The sequence below is a fragment of the Dendrobates tinctorius genome, unplaced genomic scaffold, assembly GCF_039654945.1.
Source record: "Dendrobates tinctorius isolate UK_male_01 unplaced genomic scaffold, ASM3965494v1 ptg000214l, whole genome shotgun sequence".
Lineage (NCBI taxonomy): Eukaryota > Metazoa > Chordata > Amphibia > Anura > Dendrobatidae > Dendrobates > Dendrobates tinctorius.
The window spans coordinates 8,299,216-8,318,105 of record NW_027361881.1 but is presented as its reverse complement, the minus strand read 5'-3'; the positions used below and the strand labels follow the sequence as shown (position 1 = coordinate 8,318,105).

Genomic DNA, 18,890 nt, shown 5'->3' with positions numbered 1-18,890 from the left:
TTGTAAATGTAAAACTGGCTTGTTGGTCATTATATGATTTATACTAACAGGTTATCTTCCACTTTTAACAATCGTTTAATCATAAGCTCAAAATAAGCTGATCACACAACCTGTCCATCAATGATCATCTGTATTTCGCAGGAGAATACAAAAGCAAGTGTTAAGTTATGTAGCAGCGCCTCCATACTCAAAGGGAAGTATTACATGGTCCCTACTGACATGTAACTAATCATGCATGTCCTCCAGGAAGAGAGTACCTTTGAAGCTTCTCTATGATCTCGCTATTTCATGGAAATCCAAACAAGACCAATCCCACCGATTTTAACTTAAAAGATTTTATTAAGTATTTAACAATAGGAAACTGTTAAATGTTTACTCCATTTAGGGAACATCATTTTATTTGTGTCTTAGTCCTTTTTTTCTGTACTTGATTCAGTAAGCCATAACTTTTTAGTCAGTCAATGTAGCCATTTGAGAGCTTGTATTTTACAGAACAAGTTTCATTTATGCCACCATTTTAGTATAGATATAATGGGGAACATTTTCACAAAAAAAAGGTCATTCATGACACCATATTGATTGTGTTTTATACTCTTTATATCCGTTGTCTGACAAAGAGTGTGGCTTGGCGAAAAGGTTTGGCTTCTTGAAAAAGAAAATGTTCTGAAACGGGAAACTACGCAAAATATGTGACAAAATCTTGGCACAAATTTCAGGTACAATGTAACACAACTAACAGTTTAAGTAAACTATCTGGCACATTTTAACACTGTCTAGTCTAACTATGCACTATTTAAGAGAGTATTCATAAGTTTTCCTTTAATTAACTTTTTGGGAAATGGGAAAATAAAAAAAATAAAAAAATCGGCAATTTTTTTCCCCTTTATTTCGTAAGTTTAAAAAGCTTTGGTACATGGTTTTGGTTTCTGGAGGTAATTTCTGGACTCTTGGGTGCAAAGACAACTAGTGATGAGCGAACATGCTTGGATAAGGTATCATCCGAGCATGCTCGGGTGCTATCCAGTGTATCTTGGGCATGCTCGAAAAATATGTTCAAATCCCCGCAGCTGCATGTCTTGTGGCGGATGGCCACTACACATGCGGTGGATTGCCTGATTTTTAGGCAATTCCCACATGTGTAGCAGGAGTCTAACAGCCGTGAGACATGCCGCCGCGGGGACTTAAACATATTATTCGAGAATGCCAATGATACTCAGATAGCACCCAAGGATGCTCAGATAACACAAAATCCAAGTGTGCTCGTTCACCACCAATGACAATCTGTCCCGCGATCAGGTGGAGGTCTGCAGATGAACCATGAGGTGATAGAAGGAACGCCTTAGCTTTATCTGTTTAGATGCTGCAGTTTCATTGGCCGTGGCATCTATGGGGTTAAGCTGCAGAGATTGTCACTTGTGGCATCAGCAAGCAATAATCTCAAGAATACAGTGGCAGCTCCCACGTTATCAGCATGGCGTGTATATGTCACCAAGTGCACACAAATCCTATTTCATGAGACTAATGTCCATAATAGAGTGCTACTTGGCTATAGTTCCCCTTCACTATAGTGTTCATGGAGCCATTACAATAAAAGAGGAATTATAAGGAATTGTATCTATTAGCTTCCCATATATAAAGAAAACTGAAACCATATATTTGGAGAATTTAATTTTGGAGTAAACATGCAGATAAAGCTACTGTATAGTATATAATCCTAATGCTGTTTAATGAATCTTTAATGCAGGCCAGACTCATTTGTAGTTCCATGACGGTTAGAATGGAAGAACATAAAACTCTGACCTTTAGGGTATGTCTGTGTTTCTATTGTGCGCATCATGCTCTACACAGAAAAAACTAAATTGTCTTCCACATTTATTACACTTTAATGTTATTATTTACAACCTTAAGCGATAGTCAACATATGACTAATTTTGGAGCAAGGAACAGTAAGCATTTAATCACAAAACATTCCTACTAAAATAATTATAGCTGCAAAAAGAATTCCCCAAATTGTAATGGGTTTACAAAACAGATTATTTCATATGTGAAAAGATAATTCGAGCAAACGCGATTTCTAATGTTTTAGAAGTTAAAAGTTTAGCCTTGATTATAAAAACTGAAACATTATTATGTAGCTAAAATATTAAAAAAATACTGTAAAATAAGAATATTGAGGATCAAAGGCAATTATTAGGTGGCACAGAAATGTCCCCGTACATCAGAAAACTGCAAATTAACTCTGGCGTCAAGAATACCGTACATAATAAAAAGTCTTATGTCTAACTTAACGTCCATCTTGACCAAAAGATTTGTAAAGAAAAGTTACTAAATATTTTCAATTTTTTTTTCCCAAAGGAAAATGTTATACTTCCTGTTCTGTGCATGACTTTTCAGCAGTCTTATTATCACAAATAGGATTACAATAAAAGGCAACGCCTTCATTTACAGTAGATAATAAAGGATCCGCCTTTCACAATAGGTAGTGTGTCACAGCTCACCTCCTCCTCCTGTACAATGTCTAATAACACCTCCTTATACAGTAGATAACACAGGACCCACCATTGACAAAAGGGGATCCACCATTCAGAATAGCTGTCACAACTCCCCTTCTCTTCCTGTACAATGACCGATAACACATGTATATACAGTAGATAACACAGGTTCCAGCACTCACAATAGATGTCATATCTCACCTCCACCTCATTTCACAATGACGCTTCCCCAGATTAGAGCATGTCCAATTTGTACGTTAATAAAAAAAAAGACTTAATCTATTGCTTGCCAATGCCGTGAGAAGAAAATGAAGTAGGAGTCTAATATTAGGAATATTGATTAGTGTGAAATTAGTATGTACATTGCAAGAATGATCTGGGGAAAAAAAAAAGTAATTTTTTTTATTTTTTTTTTAAATATACTAAAATTAAAGACAAGTTCATTTTTTGATGGCACATTCCTTTAAATCCTCTGGTTGTAAGTTGGGATCGCCAACCTTTCGAGCCACCTCACTGGAGACATGTCATTTTCAATTGGTAACATCACTTAATAAAGTGAAATTTTGGACTTCACAAACAAGTTAAATTGCTTCAGCATTAAGGTATACTAAGACTGCAGGCACTATATCATTACATCTTTAAAAAGTTTTCTTGAGTGGTGTACAAGGAAAATAGACAATGCACGTCACAATGATGCATGTTTTTGTGGCTAAATAGCAAAGCCTTAGGTCACAATCCGGCAATCTCGCAGTCATTCAATTTGAGAGCACATCAACGTCTCACTAAATGGAAGCCGCCTTTTGCCGCGCACCTTATCATAATGTCACAAAAACTATAACATTACAAATCAGTTCTCGGGCAAAATACATGACAGCAAAATACTGGTACACAAAAGCTGCATTTAATATCCGTCACTGCTGCCTGCTCAAACTTACCTCTGTTCGAGAAAGTGCCGGCTGTACTTCTCAGCTTGTGGTATTCCAAGATTCGTTTCAGAGTGGAATGAAATATAAATGACAGTTCATACAACACATGAGCATAAGAAATGGTATGAAATATTTAAAATAAAAGACATCTTTGAACAGAGGAAACCAACAGAGCCTTTCTCCAACCCAGCCCCTGGGACTTTAACAGTCTGCAATTCATTGAAAATTTCATTTCCATTGTTATTTTTAGTGAAATATTTTGCATCGCTCAAGATCAGATACCCATGTGCTGTCCTTTCTCCTGACAGATAGATTTTGTTTTGCCATCAAAGAGATTTCTCATCACTTTGCGAAAACAAAGGAACAGTAACTCAGCAGTAGGTGCCGTACCCTGAATTATTCCATAGGTTACCCGGTTATAAACTTTACAAATACATATTTCTTACACTGGAGCAATCTGTAACAACCAAGAAAGGTCTGAGGAACAATATCTGTGCTCAATCCCAACTGTAAGACTAAATTCAGTAATGTACATTATGTGTATGCATCGGGAAAGCTCCCAATACTTTACATTCACCTGGATTAGATTATCGTTTTGGTCTCCATTAGGCTGGTATACATTATTGACATTTTCAGATGCAATTAAAAATCTTCTGGTCTATACTGTTATTAGGTAACCGAGGAGGATAGCAGGGAAATAGACTAAGCAACCAGATAACCAGAGGGGTTGGTATCTTAGCGGATCGCAGACCCCTAAACTGACAACACAACTAGAATTAGCCGTGGGACGTACCTAGACGCCTCGGCACAGCCAAAGAATTAACTAAGCCTAAAGAGAGAAAAGGGAAAGCTAAACTGCCCCAGAGTAGAATCCCAAAGGAATAGATAGCCCCGAACATATATTGCCGGTGAGACAAGATGAGGCACAAATCACAGGCAGAAAATAGAGTAAGCACATTATGGGGCCAAAACTGTCTAGATAGAACAGGACAGGAAAGGATACTGTCTGCAATCACGCAAAAATCCTTAAGAAAAAATCCAACACGTCTGATATGCAAAAATACTGAGGCCACACGACCTGTCCCCCACTAGATCAGAACTCTGGTGTGAACTGGACACAAAACAAAAGATACTGATATAACAAGGGATTAGAAATACTAAAAAGACTGACATAAGCTGTGGCATATGGTACAGAGTCCAGCACAGGTCCCAGCAGGGAACAAGGCTGAACTCACACCAGAAAAGCAGAAATCAGAGTAAAGCAAAAAATGGATCAAATGCAAAAAAATTCAAGCAGACAAATAACTTATCTGAAAGATGCAGGACAAAGCAGGATGTAAGTAGACTTCCAAAATGCTCAGGAAGAAAACCAAATCACCGGCAACAACTGAAGGAAGGTTGCTCACTTAAATCTCTCCAGTCTGTAACACCTGACCTCCAATCATCCTCCTCAGGTGATTGACTTCTGTCAGCGAGACCAGCTCCATTATCAGCAGCCACCACCAGAGGAAGCCCAAACTCAGAAGCCAGGTCAAAAGTGTTCACAACACTATACTATACAGATGCATCAACCGGGAAAACATGTACAGAACATTATATGGTTAACATGATGGTGAATGGGCAATGCAAGCCACTGTATAAACTACAGCCAAAGCATCCTTGGCGACTTACACTGAAAATGCAATGGAAAAGTTGTGATGGATATAGCTATTTCTAAGCTCGACTTTCCTGTTGATACTTCATTATGCATTGCCTTTAACCCCTTAGTGACTGAGCCAAATTTGACCTGAGTGACCAGCCCACATTTTTTCAATCTTACCACTGTCACTTCATGAGCTAATAACTCTGGAACACTTATAGAATCATAGAATCGTAGAGTTGGAAGGGACCTCCTGGGCCATCTGCTCCAACCCCCTGCTCAAAGCAGGATTCGCTAAATCATCCCAGTCAGATGTCTGTCCAGCCTCTGTTTGAAGACTTCCATTGAAGGAGAACTCACCACTTCTCGTGGCAGCCTGTTCCACTCATTGATCACTCTAACTGTCAAAAAGTTTTTTCTAATATCTAATCTGTGTCTCCTCCCATTCACTTCAATGGATCCCCCTTGATTCTGAACTTCATGATAATGTTAACATTTCTTTGATATGACTTGCGCGTTTATTTGCGAAAATAGATATTTGGCGAAAATTTGGGTGGACAGCAGAGCTTGGAAGGGAAGGAGCACCGATTGACTTTTTGAAAGGAAAACAGTCTGGAAACGAGAGCGGACATCATGTCGTGTTTGGAGAGCCCCTGATGTGCCTAAACAGTGGAAATCCCCCACAAGTGGCCACATTTTGGAAACTAGACCCCTCAAGGAACTTATTTAGATGTGTCATGAACCCTCAGGTGCTTCATAGAAGTTTATAACGCAGATCTGTGAAAATGAAAAAAAGATCACATTTTACCCACAAAATGTATGTACCTTTAGCCCCAAATTTTGATTTTCACTAGGGTGACTGGAGAAAATAGACCCCAAAATTTGTTATACCTTTTCTACTGAGAATGCCGCTACCCCATATATGGGGGAATACTACTATTTGGGCACACGGCAGGGCTTGGGAGGGAAGGCTTGACGTTTTGGAACGCAGACTTTGATGGAATGGGCTGCGAGTGTCATGTCACGTTTGGAGAGAACCTTATCTGCCTAAACAGTGAAAAAATACAAAGTGACCCCATTTTGGAAACTACACCATTCAAGGATTTTATCCAGGGGTATAGTGAGTATTTTGAACCCACAGGTACTAAAACACAATTTGATAATATTAGATCGTCATACTGAAAATTTTCTTTTTTTTTTTTTTTTTTTTTAAAGAAAATGTTGTTGGTCACCATACCAAATATTTGGTCAAGAACTTCTGCTTGGGCACATGGCAGGGCTAGGAAAGGAAAAAGCGCTATATGCCTGGGACAGCCTGAATGCAATGTCACATTTGAAGAGCCCCTGACGTGTGAAAACAGAAACTCCCCATAAGTGACCGCATCTGGAAACTAGACCCCTCAAAGAATTCATCTAGAGGTGGAGTGAGTATTTTGAACCTATAAGCGCCTCACAGCATTTTATATAATTGAGATGTGGAAATATGCCATTTTAGTGGTAAAAATAAAATTTTTATATTTTCTGCAAACTTGAAAGATTCACAAGGGTCAATAGGTGAAACTAGATCCCACAATTCATTGCACAACTTCTCCCGAACGTGGTGCTGCCTCGTATGTCGTCAGAAATTACTGTAAACTCATATGTCAGGGCTGAGAAGGAAGAAGCGCTATTTGGCTTTTGGAACACAGAATTTACTAGAATAGTTTACGGGCGACATTTGCAGAGCCCCGATGGTGCCAGAACAGAAGAAAAACCCCAACAATATCTCCATTTTAGAAACTGCACCTTTAAATGAATTCATCTATGGCTGCAATGACTATGTTGTAACATCCAAGCCAAGCCTTTTTATCTTCAGAATTACAAATCTGTCAGTCTAGTACCCATACAATGGTTCACCAAACAATGTAGAGCTCCCCATATATTGTACTGTAGCACCCCCATATATTTTGCCCAGCTTGTGCTTCTGGCGATATGCACCCGAAAATTAAGTGCCTTCACTCCATTACAATAATGCCAAACATGTGGCCGCTTACTGTGGTTTAGGCACAGTGGCGCTCAGGAGCAGGGGGGAGGGCATTTGGAAGACCAGAATTCACTGTATTTTATTTGAGCCATGTCACATTTCCAGAGTCTTTGTTCTTGTTAAGGGCTGGCGGAACGCACCAAATAATAAAGGTGGTATAAGGTGCGCTCGCAGCCCGGGGTCCACCGTGCATAGATGGAACCCTGCTGCTTAGTAATGGCGGTGACTATACAGCAAATAAATGAACACATGCGGGTTAGAATCACCAGATGTGCACAGGAGCGAGTTGTTAATTCACAGAACCGCGGTGCCGCACAATGTAGATGCCAAAGCCTGTTAAACTCACAGGGCTCGGCCGGATGAGCGCTAATACACAGGCACAGAACTCCGCCCCAAGGACATGGGGTTAGAGTCCCTCTAGTCCACTAGCGCTCGGACCCGCTGCAGCGGAGCCAGCAAGAGACCAACAGAGAAATGACGCACCAGTGTGCACTGTACCGCTCTGGCGGACGCCACTAACCACCCAGAGAGGGGAGGAAAGCGCTAGAATTGCGCACGGCGCTGCACTGGCGGCTACTGCTGCCTGGCGCGGTACGACAGTGCCCTGAGCAGGGAGGCACAATCGGATGCTAGCAAGTGGAGAGGACTGGAATGCACTGTGGCATATAGCCTAGCCACAGACAGGCGCTGACTAACCACTAGACCCTAACAACATACACAACCAAGGGTAGGGGTTTCATAATGAGTCATTCGCAGTATCAAGCATCCGTCATCGTACCCCATAAGCCACAAGAGTCTATACTAGCGCATGGCTGAGCGGCCATGCGACTCTTTTATAGCGGCATCCTTCCGGGACCTTCCCAGTGGACCAATCCGAGCAGGAACGGGACCTGCGCATGTGACCTCCGACCTCCAATGAGAGGTCGTCCCACGGGCATGCTCAGTAGGGGAAAAGCAGGACTTAGTTCCAGGAGCATCTGCTTGCTGCTGACTCATGCATGAAACAATAACAGAGCCAGGAGGAGTAACCAGATGCCTAGCATTAGCCTGGGCAAGGTGCTGGGACCGACGTCTCTGCTGAGCAGCCTCCTCTCTGGCTGGAGAGGAATGGGAGACCGCAGAAGGCAAGGCTCGAGATTTCCAGCGACAAATGGAGGACCTGAGTGGGGGTTGGTTTTGTGTGGGATAAATTAGGGTTTTGGGGTACATTATATTTTTTGATCGCTTTCAGAATAAGGATGGGATCACAGTCTTGTGTTTTACGCGGATTACTTACGTTGGGGTCTCCACGTAATTCCCACTAAAATACGATTCAGACGAAACCCCCAATGGGACCACCCACCTTAAGGCAGATGGGGACACTTCGTACTCAGTTTGGCATCTGCTCCAGTGGTATCCATCTTTTTAGGCATGCACAGATCTGACCAGTCCAAAGTGACTCCATCTGCCTTATAAGCGAGTTGTTCAGTCTGGAATTTTGTCTGAATCGCGGTTTTGGGGAATATACACGGAAACCCCGACGTAAGCGCTCAGCAGTAAGTGCAAGATAATTGTGAGCCGAGCATAAAGGCCCTGTCACACATAGCGATCTCGTTAGCGAGATCGCTGCTGAGTCACAAGTCTTGTGACACAACAGCGATCTCACTGGTGAGATCGCTGTGTGTGACAGCGATCAGCGACCGGCCCCCCTGCCGCTATTGCTGATCGCTGCAAGAAACCTCTGGACATTTCTTTCGTTGCTGATCTCCCGCTGGCCAGCACGCATCGCTGCGTGTGACAGGCGGGAGACCAGCGATCAGCTGGTAACTAACGTACACATCGGGTATCCAAGGGACGTGCGTCCCTTAGATACCCGATGTGTACGTTAGTTACCAGCGCGCTGATGCAGGTCCCTTGGATACACGAAGAGTACGTTAGTTACCAGCTCCCTGCATCAGCGCGCTGGTAACTAACGAACACAGCGACACCGCGCGCTCGGCGTGGCTGTGCTGATCACTGGTGAAGCTGTCTGTGTGACAGCTCACCAGCGATCACATAGCGACTTACCAGCGATCCTGACACGTTGATCCTGACACGTTCAATCACATGTTTGGTTCCTATCGTCCTATATATACAGGCTTTATCATGTTACTAGCCAGAGGTCAGTTCACACTAGGCAGTCAGTATAGGGACCCATTCAATCTGAGATCACCTTGTCGTTGGTGAATGGGCTCACATCTTTTGGCCAAATTTTGTGCTAAGTATCTCATATGTTTTTCTAGATTACAAAAGCCATTATGCTATTCATGTTTCACTTATTTCATATTTGATATGCCTTATAAAAGCCATTATGAAATGTATTACTAAAGCCATTTTGCTATTTGTATTTCACATATTTCATATTTGGTGTGCTACCATTTTCTATTTAATATGTAAGTTGCCTTTTGGTATGCACCTATTCAGACTAGTTCTAGATGTGCCGTCAGTTTTTTCTATTACGTTGATATCGTTGTCGGAATCGCTGGTAAGTCGCTATGTGTGACTCCAGCTTTAGTTTGATTTTTGGGAGGTAAAATAAACAAATAAACAACAGTAAAAGAGAATAGTTCCTATTTTTGTTTTTGTGCAGTTAACTGTGAGGTACAAGTGATAAGGCGGATTTATTCTTTGGGTTGGTGCAATTACAGCTATACCAGATTTACCGTATATAGTTGTTTTTTTTTAGGCTTTGCCAATATCACACAGTAAAAATGTTTTTTTTTTTATAAAAAGTATGTTTTTTGTCATCATATTCTGAGAGCTGTAACTCTAATTTTTTGGCTAACAGAGCTGTATGAGGCTTTTGTTTCGCGGGACGAGTTGCAGATTTTTTTGGTACCATTTTGGGGCACATAGCATTTTTTGAACGCTTTTTATTCAGATTTTTCAGACACAATGAACAAAACCCAGCAATTCAATTATTTTCATTTTATTTTTTGCGCCTCCCACCATGCTGTAAAAGTGATGAGACCGATTTGTTTCTTCGGTTACTACGATTACAGCGATTCCAGATTTATATTGTTTTTAGAATCATAGAGTTGGAAGGGACCTCCTGGGCCATCTAGTCCAACCCCCTGCTCAAAGCAGGATTCGCTAAATCATCCCAGTCAGATGTCTGTCCAGCCTCTGTTTAAAGACTTCCATTGAAGGAGAACTCACCACTTCTCGTGGTAGCCTGTTCCACTCATTGATCACTCTGTCAAAAAGTTTTTTCTAATATCTAATCTGTTTCTCCTCCCATTCAGTTTCATCCCATTGCTTCTAGTCTTTCCTTGTGCAAATGAGAATAAAGTTGATCCTTCTACAATGTGACAGCCCTTGAGATATTTGTAGACAGCTATTAAGTCTCTTCTCAGTCTTCTCTTTTGCAAACTAAACATTCCCTAAAAGCAGCTGTCAGAAGTGGGTTTTTTTTGCAAGTTTTGCTATTTTTACAGACTAAAAACTATTTTTTAGCAAAATAAATTTGTTTTTGCATCGTCATATCCTGAGAGCTGTAACTTTTTTATTTGTCAGAATAGCCATGAGACGCTTGTTTTTTTTGGAGGGATGGTTTGGCATTTTAACTTTTACCATATTTTTTTACATATGACTTTGATTTTTTTTTATTTACTTTATTGTGAGTCACTTTTTACATGTTTTATTTTACTTTTTTTTCACTTTTTTACGTAGTCCCACAGTACCTCTGTGGCTTATAACTGGATCTCACAGGCTACCGTACCCTGGGGTCATTACATGACCTCAGGGTACCATAGTAACCATTGGGACCCGAGATTATCATCACGGGGTTCCAATGGTTATTAAGGGCGGTCTTGTAACCCCCTTGTAACAACTTAATACTGCTGTCACGTTTGACAGCGCTATTTAAGGGATTAATCGGGCCCGATCGGTCGCAAAACCAGCCAGGGTCGATATTGCAGGGTGTTGGCTGTGACAGCTGACACCCGTGGGAACTGCAGCCGCTATACTCTTATTCCTTAGCACTGTTAAAAAGCATCATAAGGCCCCTAACGACTGGCATTAAAAGGTGTCATTAAGGGGTTAATGTGGACCTTAATTTTAAAGATTACATTTTGCAGGATTTACTGAAACATTGTATTGTCAACATGACAGTTTTCTTTTGATTACTATTTGTTCCTATTTATTTGCATGCGGAAGTCATTGCATTAGGAGAAGGCCATGCTTTAGACATTACTACAATTTAAAAAATATTTTTCTATATTTTTTCCTGCATTTATGGGTTTCATAAAGCAATTTTGCACTTTCATGAATGTATCATTTTCTCTGCAGGTTTTGTTTTCTCTTGGGTAAACATTGTGATAATACATTTAACATTGTCACTATTATTGCCCAGTTTCACACCCCTAAAATGATCAATAGATGGGTACAAATATCTTTTTCGCCATACATGTGACATACTAGCACTCATGTTGTGTCAGTGCTGTAGCTGCACACTTTGATGTCCCAGTGGTGTACAGTACTGTGGCCTCCAGGTAAAAAGAAGAATCTCGAAGTCCATATATTACAAGAAAATGGAAAGCATCAAAAACAAGTATAATCCCCTCTGGTTATGATGGGGTTAATGAACCGCATTTAAAAGGCTTTCTGAGCTTAAATTCTGGCAATAAAAAAAAGTTTCAGGAGTGCATGAAAAAGATAAAGAGATAAGCTATTTGTGATAAAGTTGTGATGGTGAACATAATTTTTCCCCAGCACCGTGGTGTCATTAATCCCTCTGAAGGACAATATAGCCAGCGCCTTTTAGCAGTTTAACAGAACAATAGTTTCCACTTCACTTAAACCATAAAACATTTCAGTCCAGGAAGTTTCATAAATACATTAATGGATGTTATTAGCAGCTCTTTATACAATTCAACTTATATTTTAGGGTTTGTGGTCATTAAAACATTAATTCCACTTCTAAGCAAGTGATTCTATGAATTATCAGCCCTCCAGCTTGCCATAATGTGTACTTTCACATGTGGTGAACTTGCACAAGTACAAGAAGGATCTGCATAAACCATTCACCAATATATCCCTTTCTTTTCAAAATTGTGAGAAAATAGGATCGGTAGCACAAAAACATTGTTATTCATAGGGCAGTGAGTTATAAAAGAGAAATACAGCCTACATCAAGGATTACCAAAAGCATGGCTGCTTTGCTCCTAAACATCGTCACACCTGCCAATGGTTGTGTACAGTATTGCAGCACATTCACTTTTGTAAAAGTTGAGATACAGTACCGGAAACATCCCAAGGACATGTGCCGCTTGTAATGTTTACCTTGACTGTGGCACTTATAAAACAGCCCCAATTATTTTATTGGGACTTCACTGTGATTCTCTGCCAAAATTCGGTGGTTGTGGGTTGCTCTGGTGGGAAAAAAAAAAAATAGTTTAGAGGAAACAATGCTATAGTAACACTATGGCTCCTTCACTCTCAGGATTGATGGGGTCCTAGAAGCTGAAGCCTCGCCGATTCTAGTGATATGCCATCACTTCCTATGATGGAAAAACTACATTAAAAGGGGCTGTCCGGTTCAAATTCATAAGTGTGCAGTCACTCTGTGCGTCTGTGGACTTATGAATCCCCCCCAGCGCGTATGCACTGTGGGGATTCGCCGGTTTCCGATCCAGGACCGAAGGGTATGTATAACGTTTTACATACTCCCGGCCAGTGGGCATGGCCTCGCCCCATACAAGTGTATGGAGAGTATATATATCTCATACACAACATCCGGTCCTGAGTCAGAAACCGGCAAATCCCTGCAGAGCACCGTGCGTGCGCAAGGGGAATTCACAAGTCTACAGTCACACTGACTGCAGACTTATCGATTTGGACGGAACTACCCCTTTAAACATTTACCTATTCCGGGGTTCTGTAATCCAGCACAAAGCAACAAATGGCTCAGATGAACAGGTGCTTCTCATAAAATTAGAATATCATCGAAAAGATAATTTATTTCAGTTTTTCAATACAAAAGGTAAAACACATTATATAGAGTCATTACAGAGTTATCGATTTAAAGCGTTTGTTTCTGTTTATGTTAGGCTAGTTTCACACTAGCGTTTATTCGACGCAGCGCACGGCGCCGCTAAGCCCCGCCCCATCCGGTCATCGCCGCCTACTATCGCACATGGACGCTTGCGATCTGCGCACCCTATCTTTAGCATAGGGTGCGCAGATCGTGCGCTAGTAGGATTTTGGCGTGCGTTGCGCACTTTTGAAGGTGCGTCCGTGCGTGCCAAACGCAGCATGTTGCATTTCGGCGCGCACGGCGCACCTTCAAAAGTGCGCAGCGCACGCCAAAATCCTACTAGCGCACGGCCAGCGCACGATCTGCGCACTCTATGCTAAAGATAGGGTGCGCAGATCGCAAGCGTCCATGTGCGATAGTAGGCGACAATGACCGGATGGGGCGGGCAGGGAGCGGGGCTTAGCGGCGCCGTGCGCTGCGTCGAATAAACGCTAGTGTGAAACTAGCCTTATTTATGGCTTACAGCCAATGAAAACCCAAAAGTCATTATCTCAGGAAATTAGAAAAATTAACCAAAAAAAAACACCTGTAAAGGCTTCCTAAGTGTTTACAAAGACCCTTAGTCTGATTCAGTAGCTCCACAATCATGGGGAAGACTGCTAAGGCCTGTTTCACACTTCCGTTTTTGTGTCCGCCAAACGGATCCGTTTCCGTTTTTTTGACGGAAACTGATGCAAACGGATCCGTTTTTTTAAAAACGGATCCGTTTTTTTGACGGATCCGCGGTAACCGTAATGGAAGTCTATGGGACAAAAAAAACGGATCCTGCAAAAAATGGCGGATCCGTTTTTTTGACGGATCCGCGGTAACCGTAATGGAAGTCTATGGGACAAAAAAAACGGATCCTGCAAAAAATGGCGGATCCGTTTTTTTACGGAAAACAACGGATTTTGACGGATTTGAAAAAACGGAAGTGTGAAACAGGCCTAACTTGACAGATGTCCAGAAGGCAGTCATTGACACTCCACAAGGAGGGGAAGCCACAAAAGGTCATTGCTAAAGAAGCCGGCTGTTCACAGAGTGCTGTATCCAAGCATATTAATGGAAAGTGGACTGGAAGTAAAAAGTGTGGTAGAAAAAGGTGCACAGGCAACCGGGTTAACCACAGCCTTGAAATGATTGTAAAGAAAAGTCCATTTAAAAATTTAAGGGAGATTCACAAGGTGTGGACTTATGCTGGAGCCATTTCTTCAGGAGTGACCACACACAGACGTACCCAGGGCATGGGCTACAAGTGTCACATTTCTTGTGTCAAGCCACTCATGACCAATAGATAACGCCAGAAGCGTTTTACCCGTGCCAAGGAGCTAAAGAACTGGACTGTTAGTGGTCCAAGTTTTTTTCAGATGAAAGTAAATTTTGCACTTCATTCGGAAATCAAGGTCCCAGAGTCTGGAGAAGAGTGGAGAGGCCACAATCCAAGCTGCCTGAGGTTTAGTGTTAAGTTTCCACAAGCAGTGACGGTTTGGGGAGCCATGTTATCTTCTGATCTAGGTCCACTCTGTTTTATCAAGTCCAAAGTCAAAGCAGCCATCTAACAGGAAATTTTAGAGCACTTCATGCTTCCCTCTGCCGAAAAGCTTATTGGAGTTGAAAATGTCATTCTCCAGCAGGACTTGGCCCCTGTCCACATTGCCAAAGGTACCAATACCTGGTTTACAAAACAACAGTATCACTGGGCTTGATTGGCCAGCAAACTCACCTGACCTTAACCCCATAGAGAATCTATGGTGTATTGTCAAGAGGAAGATGAGAGACACCAGACCCAACAATGCAGATGAGCTGAAGGCTGCGATCAAAGCAACCTGTACTTTAATGTAACTTTTTTGGATTTCGTGCGCTGCTTGACATAAAAAAGTTCCAAAAAAAGTTCCATTAAAGTAGATGTCTCGGCGGTCACTTGAATTTAGTTTAGATTTTGATAGATTGGGAGTTTCTGAAAGCAGTGATACCAAATACATGTATTTTTGATTTTTTTTGTTTTATTTTAAATGGGGCAAAAGGGGGTGATTTGAACTTTTATATTTTTACTATTAAAAACATTTTTTCTCTACTTTTTACTTGCTTCAATCGTCTCCTTAGGAGACTGGAAGCTGGGTTTATTTGATCAATTGTGCTACACATAGCAGGGCTCCAGCCCTGCTATGTGTAGCAAAAATCATTATATCCTATAAATGCAGGTCAAGGACCGACATATATCGGTGATTTGCAATGACAAGCACAGAGATCTTCCGCAGACCCCCCTGTTGTCATGCCAACCCATCGGCAACCTGTGACCATGTGACAGGGCGCTGTTGGGCGGGACTCTTGATTTTCCTCCGACGTAATCGTTCTAAATGTTGCTGTCAGAGATTGATAGGGGCATCTAATATATTAACAGTCGGGCGTGGATCGCGATTCCACCCGTGGCTGTTAGGGAAACATGACAACTGATAAATTAGATGTCATGTCCTGAAAAAGTGGCAGGCTCACTGACAGAGCCGGCACCAAATGACAGGACACGACCTATGATGTATCTATACGTCGTAGGTCGTGAAGGGGTTACAGTCTGACTAAGCTTTACCGTAAATTCCCTCCATACACATTACACTAGTGTTGACCGAACCCGGTGATAATGATGGGTTAGGCTGACAGTATAATGTATATGGAAGCCACAGACAAATGATTGCCAGGGAAGTTAAGGAACCAGCATCTCCTTTTTCGGATTATCAAACTTTTTATTCTCCTTGAGATAAGGCACAAGGAGCACCCTGCCGAGCATACACTCCTAAGTATGTGAGATACAGCCGAATTAGCTGCCTGCATAACATCATTTCAGCTATCAGTCATCTAATGTGCATGGGACAGGTTAAGTTTCTTAATTAATTCTATACAGTGCGACTGAAATAATAACAGGATCATATTAAAGGAAAACTCCAAGCAAAAAGCTGCACACCACCACAAGTTTTACCTGGATTGTTCTTTTAAAAATACATAGCAGATCGCAATATAGAAGAGCTGTACCTATAAACCTTGGTGCTTTCGACTCCACATCTTAACCTACCACTATGGGTATAACTGCAATCACACCTAGGCCCATTAGCCCACATGGGAAAACAAATCTCATTAAAACCCAATGACATTTAGTGGCCCTGTTGCTACAAGCTTCAAGTTACACCACAGATATTGCACAAAATAATTTCGCCAATATTGACAGAAACACTTGTAAGCCTTCTTCACCCTCTCGTCATCAAAATCAAGGCGTCTGCTACAGATGAGCGTTTTGATTCACGTTTGCCTATTTCGGCATCCAGTCTTCTCCTTGGATGAAGGTCTTCATGATATTACGGGACATAGTAAGTGCCATGGGGGCAAAGGATGCAGGAGGTTTGCAGACTCCTGGTGCAGAAGTGAAGACTGGCTGCCATTGAGGACAAGACTGGATACTGGACCAGGGCAGCACAAACAGAATTTCTCATTCCTAGCGTCTATTTAAAAAAACTTTACACTATCATACTGCAAATCCCAGCAGCAGAATGATCAGTAATGGTCATACACAAAGCACATATTATGGAATAATCTGTCATGCAATTCTATAATATTTGCATTTAAACTAAAGCTCAGGACTATTATTGACTTTCTACTGACCCCAACCAGAGCAGAAATGTCATATGTGAGCATCATAAGCGAATCTGTCTGGTTCCAGAATGAAGAGGAATTCATCATTCTCATCTTATCCTTATTGCATCCAGTATATGTTATATTTGTAAGAAAAAGCCTTTTAGTAACTTCTGAAGCATGAGGCCCTAGTCACGTGGGTGCTCTTGTACTGTCATGTAAAGAATTAAATGGCCCTAAAACCCCCCTGAAGGCAGAAAATGAATGATCGGATGGATAAGCCATATGGCTGTAATTTTATCCTGCGTCAGATGGAAGGCTTCAATATTAAGGCTACAGCAGGGTAAGGGATAAATGTTATCCAAAACAGTCTGAAATGTTTACGGCTGAGAGTTCAGAAAGATCGTATCAAAACTAGACAATCCTTTATGAAATAATCATCAGCAGCACAAATCTCTTTTCTGGACAGCTTGCTACAATGCGTCAGTACAGGTAACATTTACCAGACTGTTCAGATCACAGAGTATTGTCTAGTCTTGATACACTTGTAGCACACTTGGCTGCCTGTTCAGGTCTTTGGCCAATTGATGAAAACATGTATACATAAAGCAGAAATGTAAAACGTCATGAGAATATTAATAAAATACAATTTCCTGTGAAATTAGCAATAAAACAGTCTTAAAGTAAAATGTACACTAGTGAGAATGATCTAAACCAGGAATCAAGAATCTGCGGCATTCCAGGTGTTCTGAAACTACAACTCCCAACACCTCCTCATCCCATGGCTGTCAAGGAATGGTGGGAGTTGTAACACAGATTGTTGCGGACTACTGAAACAGACACAGGAAAAAAACTGTGCTGCAAAACAAAATCATGAGATTAAGATGAACCAAATGTATTAAGTAATCTTACACAATGTGCACCTTTTGGGATCTCTTATTTTAGGCACTAAATTGACTATTTTTGGCTAAGAGATGAGGCTGATGCAAAAGAGTAAAAAAAGAGGCAAAATATTTGCACAAATAAAACCTGTAGAAAATTTGGCAACTTTTTGCCTCCCCCTTTTGAAAACTGGTGCGAGTTGATAAATTTCTCCTCTATATATTTGGGTCCTTTAATAGCAATTGATCCTTCTGGTCGCCATTTACACAGCAGCTCATTCAAATAATATGTCTAACTTCACGTGGTATAAAGATAAAGTAGAAATGCCTAAAAAATAAATAAAGCAGCAGCCGAGCACAATTTATTTTATTCCAATCATTAAAAAATATGCATTGGTAAGAGAAAGTGGGAGAGACAAAATCTGGAGAACCAAGACACATCAATTTTTCTACCTCAAGTCGTACGTCCTTAATTTACATGAGATATTGCACCGGTAATTACCACACTATTCATCAAACACACATATACATCAGCAAGTGTCTTCTTCCATCTTGCATGCACTGTATGCAAACACAGACAGAAAGCATCATCTATAATGTTAATAAAACCAGTGGCTGACTGGTGGAGCACGACTGGACCACAGAGCACACTGCGAAATAGACGTTTATAGGAAGCTGATGCACTGGGCCCCCTGGAGCCCAAAACCGAATCCATATGAATAATAATGACCGACATCTCAAACTTTACATTTTCAATAAAGCTGAAAAAAATCAACTTGTTGATTTCTTGAAGAATTTACCTACTGTTCCTGTGTCTCTTTTGTACCATTCTCTATAAATTCAAAGTATAATCCCATACTTGCAAACCTACGACAATTTATCAAGAGAATTGCCCAAGTGGCAATTCCTTTATAAGCATTTAATATCCGCATGGCTCCCTTCAGTGTGTTTTCACATGTGCTGGATACGATATAACGTATTTAGTAAAAGATCCAACAGTAGAAATCGGAAGCTGCAGCTTGGATCGCTACTGAGGGTTGTGCAGTTTCAATTGAGACTGGGCCACAGGAAAATTGTCATCCAATAGGGTCAATTCTTGCAAAATCCTTGGATGTTGTATGTTTCCATGTTGGCTTTTTTCACCTTTGCTGTAAAAAAAAAAAAAAAATCAAAGTGAACATTTTCCATCACGTCAATGTGGCTCTAGTAGCTCCGCTCACAAGCACAGGCAGCGGTGTAGTTGTATTTGACGCCATGTCAAATTCAACCTGTGTGAA

General features: G+C 41.2%; 1 protein-coding gene across 25 annotated transcripts in view; it reads right to left on the bottom strand.

Moving 5' to 3' along the window:
• The window catches only part of TSHZ3 (teashirt zinc finger homeobox 3), a 331,665-nt gene that overhangs the window by 146,832 nt on the left and 165,943 nt on the right, over window positions 1-18,890 (bottom strand). For 11 of the 25 annotated variants that reach the window (XR_012222305.1, XR_012222302.1, XR_012222309.1 and 8 more), the window contains one exon: window positions 17,965-18,761. The exons of the other annotated variants lie outside the window; for them this stretch is intronic. The gene's annotated coding sequence lies outside the window, so the exon portion shown is untranslated. Of the gene's footprint in view, window positions 1-17,964; window positions 18,762-18,890 lie in introns of those variants that run through there. 25 annotated transcript variants of the gene reach the window in all.